We start from the raw sequence: 7510 nt of genomic DNA, 5'->3' as shown, positions 1-7510 counted from the left end.
GCAGGTTCCTGCTATATCACTTACTGTCTGTGTGACCTTAAGCAAGTCACTTAACCTCTCTGAGCTTCAGTTTTCTCCTCTACAAAATGGGTTTAGTAATAGCTACCTCACTGTTGGTAGAACTAAATGAGATCACACCAGCATGGACCGCATTGGGCCTGGTACATAATACATGCTCAGTAAGTGTCAGTTGATATAATATACAAATGTAAGGAGTTTGGAAGAGGCAGTGGTCATTATCAGAACCTGTATTCCAAAAAAACTCGAGTGGTTGGAGTGGGGGGCTGAATTTAAGAAGTGCACTGGAGTAATTGGGAGGCTATGCAGGATGGGGAGGTAGGATTCGCTAGAATGAAATTTCAGATCTACTGCAGGGATATTTCAAGGTCCAGAATACAAAGTTGTCCTGGGGGGTCAGGGAACATTTGGGTGGCTCAGTTGGTTAAGCATCCGACTCTTGATTTCAGTTCAGGTCTTGATCTCAGGATCGTGAGATCAAGCCCTACATCAGGCTCCATGCTCAGTGAGGAATCTGCTTGGGAAGCATCTCCCTCTGCCTCTCCCCCTGCTTATGCTCTCTCTCTCTCTCTCTCTCTCAAATAAATAAATCTTTTTTAAAAAAGATTTATTTATTTATTCATTAGAGACACACACGCAGAGAGAGAGGCAGAGACACAGGCAGAGGGAGAAGCAGGCTCCATGCAGGGAGCCCAATGTTGGGCATGAAGCACTTAAAATAAATTTTTCAAAAAGTCCTTGATGGAGACGAATATATTAACAAAAGTGCCCCTGTGGGGTGACAGGTATGTAACAAACAATGAAACATCTCTGTATAAATACAGCATACTGTGGGAGAGGGAGGGGACCTGGAAAACAGACAGAAAGTAGAGTCAGGAAGACTTCCAGAGAAAGTGACATTTTAATTTAGCTGCGAAGAAAAAGGAGCTTGCCAGAGGATAGGATCCTGGCAGAGGAAAATAGCACCTGTGATGCGGTATGTTCAGGAGCTGCAAAGAGTTCTGTGTGCCTGGAGCAAAAGAAGAACTCAGCTCTGTGCAGGGAGTGAGTCCAGAGAGATAACGGTCCAGCCCGTGCTGGGCCGTCGAGGCAGCATTATGGAGATGGGACTTTATCCTAAGGGCAGAGAGTAGCTTTGGGAGAGCTGAATGCAGGAGTGTGCCACGATCAGATCTGCATCTTTTAACAGATCACTCTGGCTACTGTGTGAAGAATGGATTGTAGAGGAGCAAGAGTGAAGGGGAAGAGTATGCCCATAAATGTAGACTCACTTTGATGAAATGAACACATTCCTAGAAAGGAAAGAACTACTTAAATGGACTAAACCCCAAAATAGGCCATCTGAAGAGACTGATAACAAGTGAAGAGATTTAAGTTAGTAATTTTAAAACTACTCACAAAGAAAGACTCATGTCCAGATGGCTTCACTGGTGAATTCAACTGTACATTCCAGGGAGAATAAATATATTAATTCTTCACAAACTCTCCTAAAAAAATGGGAGAAAATAGTTCTCAATTCAATCTGTGAAGCCAGTATCATTACCCTGAAACTTAGAGCATAGACATCATAAGAAAACCTCAGTTTGATAGATCTTATGAATGAGGACATGAAATTTCTCAAGAAAATACAGTTGACTCTTGAACAGTGTGGGTTTGAATTGCATGGGGTCCACTCATATGCAGATTTTTTAAAATAATTAACAGTACTCTAAATGTATTTTTTCTTCCTTATGGTTTCCTTACTAACATTTCCTTTTCTCTAGCCTACTTCACTGTAATAATACTGTGTATAATACACATGTTAATCAACTACTATCAGTAAAACTTCTGGTCAAAAATAAGTGATTAATAGTTAAGTTTTTGGTGAGCCAAAAGATATATGCAGATTTGGTGCTCTAACCCCCACAATGTTTAAGGGTCAACTGTACTAGCAAACAGAATCCAGCAACATGTAAAAAGATTATATACCAACACCAAGTGGGATTTAGCCCAGGAATGCAAGGTTGGTTTAACATTCAAAAACCTATTAATGTAATATATCAATAGAATAAAAAAATACAACCTACATGATCATCTCATTGCAGAAAAGGCACTTGACAAAATCCAACACCCTTTCATGATTTAAAACAAAGAAGCTAGGTATCAAAGGAAACTTCATCAACCTGGTATAGAGCATTTACAAAACCCCACAGCTAACATCCGATTTAATAGGAGAAATCTGAATGCTTTCCCTCTAAGATCAGCAACACAACAAGGATATCTGAACAACAAGGATATCTCTCCCTACTTCTATTCAATATTGTCCTGGAAGTTCAAGCCAGGGCACCTGAGCAAGAAAAAGAAATAAACAACATGCAGGCTGGAAAGGAAGGAGTAAAACTATTTCTACTTGTAGATAACATGATTGTGTATATCAGAAATCCTAAGGAATCCACTCAAAAACTATAAGAGCTAATAAATGAGTTCAGCAAGGTTGTAAGACACAAGATGAGCAGACAAAACACAGTTTTCTTCTACACGCTTGCAATGGATAATCCAAAAATGAAAAGAAGAAAACAATTCCACTTACAATAGCATTTTAAAAAGTAAAATACAGGGACGCCTAAGCAGCTCGGAGTCTGCTTGTCCCTCTCGCTCTGCTCCTCCCCCTACCCAAGTAAATAAATAAGTCTAAAAAACAAAACAAAACAAAACAAAAATACCATTTATTTTAAAAGCAGTGGGTAAAATGCTTAAGAATAAATTTTGTAAAAGATTTTATTTATTTATTCATGAGAGACATACAGAGAGAGAGAGGCAGAGACACAGGCAGAGGGAGAGGCAGGCTCCATGCAGGGAGGCCGACGTGGGGCTTGATCCTGGTTCTCCAGGATCACACCCTGGGCTGAAGGCGGCGCTAAACTGCTGAGCCACCCGGGCTGCCCTAGGAATAAATTTAACAAAGAGTGCAAAACTCGTACTCCGAAGACTGTAAGACTTCATTGAAAAAAATTAAAGCAGGATTAAATAAATTGACAAGCTTCTCATGTTCATGATTTGGAAAACTTCATATTATTAAGATGATAATACTTCCCAAATTGATCCACAGACTCAATTAAATCCTTATCAGAATCTTGGCCAACTTCTTAGTAGAAATTGACAAGCCAGTTCTAAAAGCCACATAGAGAATATTCCTCAGCCATTAGAAAGGACAAATACCTACCTTTGCTTCAATGTGGATGGAACTGGAGGGGATTATGCTGAGTGAAATAAGTCAATCAGAAAAGGACAAACATTATGTGGTCTCATTCATTTGGGGAATATAAAAATTAGTGAAAGGGAATAAAGAGAAAGGAGAGAGAATGAGTGAAAATATCAGTGAGGGTGACAAAACATGAGAGACACCTAACTCTGGGAAATGAACAAGGGGGAGTGGAAAGGGAGGTGGGCGGGAGCTTGGGGTGACTGGGTGATGGGCACTGAGGGAGGCATTTGGCAGGATGAGCACTGGGTGTTATGCTAAATGTTGGCAAATGAACTCCAATAAAAATAATTAAATAAAATAAAATAAAATAAAATAAAATAAAATAAAATAAAATAAAATCCATATAGAATTGCAAGGGACCCAGAATAAACAAAATCATCTTGAAAAAGAATAGCAAAGTTCCAGGACTCACACTTTCGAATTTCAAAATTAACTACAAAGCAACAAATACCAAACAAATTAGAATAGAATAGAATAGAATAGAATAGAATAGAATAGAATAGAAAGAATAGAATTTTAAAAAAAGAATAGAATAGAATAGAATAGAATGGAATAGAATTCAAGAGTCCAGAAATAAAATCATGTGGCTAAGGTCAACTGATTTTTAACAAAGACATCAGGACCATTTGATGGAGAAAGAATGGTCTTCAACAAATGGTGCTGGGTCAACTGAGTAGCCACACACAAAAGAATGAAGTTGTACCTCTTGCCAAACACTATACACAGAATTAACTCAATATGAATCAAAGGCCTAAATGTAAGAGACTGTAACTCTTAAGAGAAACATAATAGTAAATCTTCATGACCTCAGATTTGGTAATGGACTCTTGGGACAACAAAAGTACAAGTGGCAAAATAAAAAAACTGATAAATTAGACATCATCAGAAGAGAAAATTTATACATCCAAGGACACTATCAAGAAAGAGAAAAGACGGGATCCCTGGGTGGCTCAGCGGTTTAGCACCTGCCTTCGGCCCAGGGCGTGATCCTGGAGTCCCAGGATGGAGCCCCACATCGGGCTCCCTGCATGGAGCCTGCTTCTCCCTCTGCCTATGTCTCTGCCTCTCTCTGTGTGTCTCTCACGAATAAATAAATAAAATCTTTAAAAAAAAAAAGAAGGAGAAAAGACAACCTACAGAATGTGGAAAATGTTTGCAAATCATGTATCTGATCAGAGACTTTTATCTAGAATATATTAAGACTACAACTCAAAAAAAAAAACTTACAACTCAATAATAAAAACAATCCAAAAAATAAATTAATTAATTAATTAAATAAAAAATAAAAACGATCCAATTTTTAAACAAGCAAAGGATTCGAATAGCTCGTTCTCTAGAGAAGACCTACAGATAGCCAATAAGCTCATGAAAAGATGTTTGATACGATCAATCGTCAGGGAAATGCCAATGAAAACCACAAAGAGATACAAATTTACACCCACAGGATTGGCTATAATCAACAAATCAGATAATAGCAAGTGTTGACGAGGAGAAATCAGAACCCTCATACACCGCAGGCAGGAATGTGAAATTGTGTAACCTGTTTGGAAAACAGTCTGGCAGTTCCTTAATGAAATGTAAGTTTCCATAAGTGTTCCCATAAGACCCAACAGTTCCACTCCTAGGTATCTATCCAAGAGAAATCAAAAAATATGTCCACGCAAAAATTTGTACACAGATGTTTATAGAAACGCTATCCATAGTCCCAAAATGTGGAAAGAACTCAAATGTCCATCTGAAAAAAAAATCAAATGTCCATTGACTGATGAAAGGATAAATAAAACGTGGTCTGTCCATCCACACAACGGAGTATTATTCAGCCATTAAAAGAGAATAAAGTATTGATCCGTGCTACAACATGCATGGACCTTGATGCCATGCTAAGCCAAAGAAGCTAATCACAAAAGACCACCTCTTGGGATTCCCGGGTGGCTCAGTAGTTTAGCACCTACCTTTGGCCCAGGGCATGATCCTGGAATCCTGAGATCGAGTCCCACGTCGGGCTCCCTGCAGGGAGCCTGCTTCTCCCTCTGCCTCTCTCTCTCTCTCTCTCTCTCTCTCTCAAATAAATAAATAAAATCTTTAAAAAAAAAAAAAAACAACCCCCCCCCAAAAAAAGACCACCTATTGCTTTTGCTTGTATTTCATTTATATGAAATGTCCAGAAGAGACAAGTCTATAGAGATAGAAAGTAGATGGCGCGCCTGTAGAAGGAAACTGTGTTTTGTGTGTCGATCTTGTGTCCTGCAGCCTTGCTGAGCTCATTTATTAGTTCTCAATGGTTGCTTAAGGCTGGGAGGAAGGTGGGGGGACAAGGCTACAAGGAGGGCAAGAGCTACAAGTTTCAGATTTCTTTATGGGGCAATAAAAAAAGATCTAAACTCGACTGTGACTGCACCTATCTGTGAATACTAAATTCACAACTTCAGTGGGTGGCTTGTTTGGCATGGGAATTGTACCTTTACTGAACATAAAAGTGTTCAGAGAAAGAATGCCTGAACGCAGCGAGGTCAATGACTGTTCTGGGGGTGCAGGCAGGATGCGGTGAGCCAGAGGAACTCCACGGGTGGAGGAATGGGTGAGGGTTGACCATGGCAGTGGAAGGCAAGGGAAGAGTCTAGATCACCGCCAGCTCTGTGCAGGGGGCTGGGGTGATGGCGTTAGCAGTCACTGAAAGTACGGCAGCTGATTGTTGCATGGAACTTACTTGCCAGGCCCTGTTCCAGGCACTTTCTACGTATGAATTCCTTCGATCTTCAACAGCCCTCTTAGGGCTTATTAGGGATTATTATTGTCATCCCCATCTGACAGGAGGGAAAACCAGCTTAGAGAGAGTGAGAAACTTCCAGGAAATCTGACAGCTAGTAAATGGCAGAGCTGGGATCCAAACCTAGCTATGCTGACTTCAGGGTCCTTCTCGAAGCCCCAATGCTATGCTGCTTCTCAGGCACAGTGGAGAGGGGCCAGATTGGTGTATAATACAACTCCCAGGTTTTTAAAAAGGGTTCTCTTTATTTATTTGATGGAGAGAGTGCAAGTGAGCATGAGCAGGGGAGAGGGGCAGAGGGAGAAGGAGAAGCAGACTCCCCACTGAGCAGTGAGCCCGACTCAAGGCTTGATCCTAGGACCCCGAGAGATATGTCCTGAGCCGAAGGCAGACACTTAAGTGACCGAGCCTCCCAGGGGCCCCAACTTCCAGATGCAGCTTAAACGCACTGGTCACGTACTGGCCAGGTCTTGGGCTAAGGGCCCCCAGGGCACCCTCCAGAAGATGCCCACATTTGCACTGTGGCCTCATAGCAGTCAGAGCCCGCTACAGACGATGCAGCACAGCTGCACCCAGTCTCAGCCTGTCTAGCTGCAATTCTCGCCACTTCTCTCTAGGGCTATGGTCTCTAGGCCCCCAGGACGGCCTGGATTGGGCAGGGGGTACAGAGCAAGAGACCAGCCCAGACCCTTGCCAGAGAAATGGTGGCAAAGGCACAGCTCTCCAAGCCCCAGGAAGGCAGCCGGCTGGGGAAGAGATGACTGGGGAAGACGACCACATTATCCAGAGGGGCCTCCCTGCAGCCTGTCCAGGCCACAAAAACGGAACTCCGGGCCCGTCAGCCCTGAGTCATTCCCTGTTGGCCCCCAAGGAACCGGTGATTTCCTGCCTGGCCCTCAGCCGGCCCAGGCTCCTCCCATGGTCTATGTATCCTCTTATCTCACCCCAGGCCCTCTTCCAAGGCAGGGCAGGCCAACCAGTTGCTGACCGTCTGGGCTGGTCCTCCTGCTTCCTCTACAGGAAATATGGATTCAGGAGTCAAAGAGAACCCAGCGGCTAAGAGAGCAGCTCAGGGGCCAGGCTATGTCACAGAGGATAGAGAGCAGAAGGGCTCACCAGATGGGGTCCCATGCAGCCCCCTCACTGGGGGTCACTGCTGGACCAGGACTGGGGCTCCTTTTCCCATTGACTTGACCTATGCCTCTCTTGATGCCTGCTTTGAACTCAGCCTCCTCCCGTGGGAGAGACTCACAGCAGGCCCTGTGCCAGGCACATACCTGTAAATAAGTGAACAAGGACAGATGAAACGGTGACAGATGTCTATGTAGAGGTTCAAAGAACAGGCTTTGGGATCAAACACCCCTGAATTCAAGTCTCAGCTGGGCCCCTTTCCGGTGATTTTGGACAACTCAATTATCCATCTCAGCCTGCATTTTCGCTTCCCTCAAGTGAGGAGAGGGCACCTTGAGAGAGTCATTGGT

This window comes from Vulpes vulpes, chromosome 10 (genome assembly GCF_048418805.1).
Source record: "Vulpes vulpes isolate BD-2025 chromosome 10, VulVul3, whole genome shotgun sequence".
In the NCBI taxonomy this organism is placed as follows: Eukaryota; Metazoa; Chordata; class Mammalia; order Carnivora; family Canidae; genus Vulpes; species Vulpes vulpes.
Note: the sequence above shows the minus strand (reverse complement) of the source record.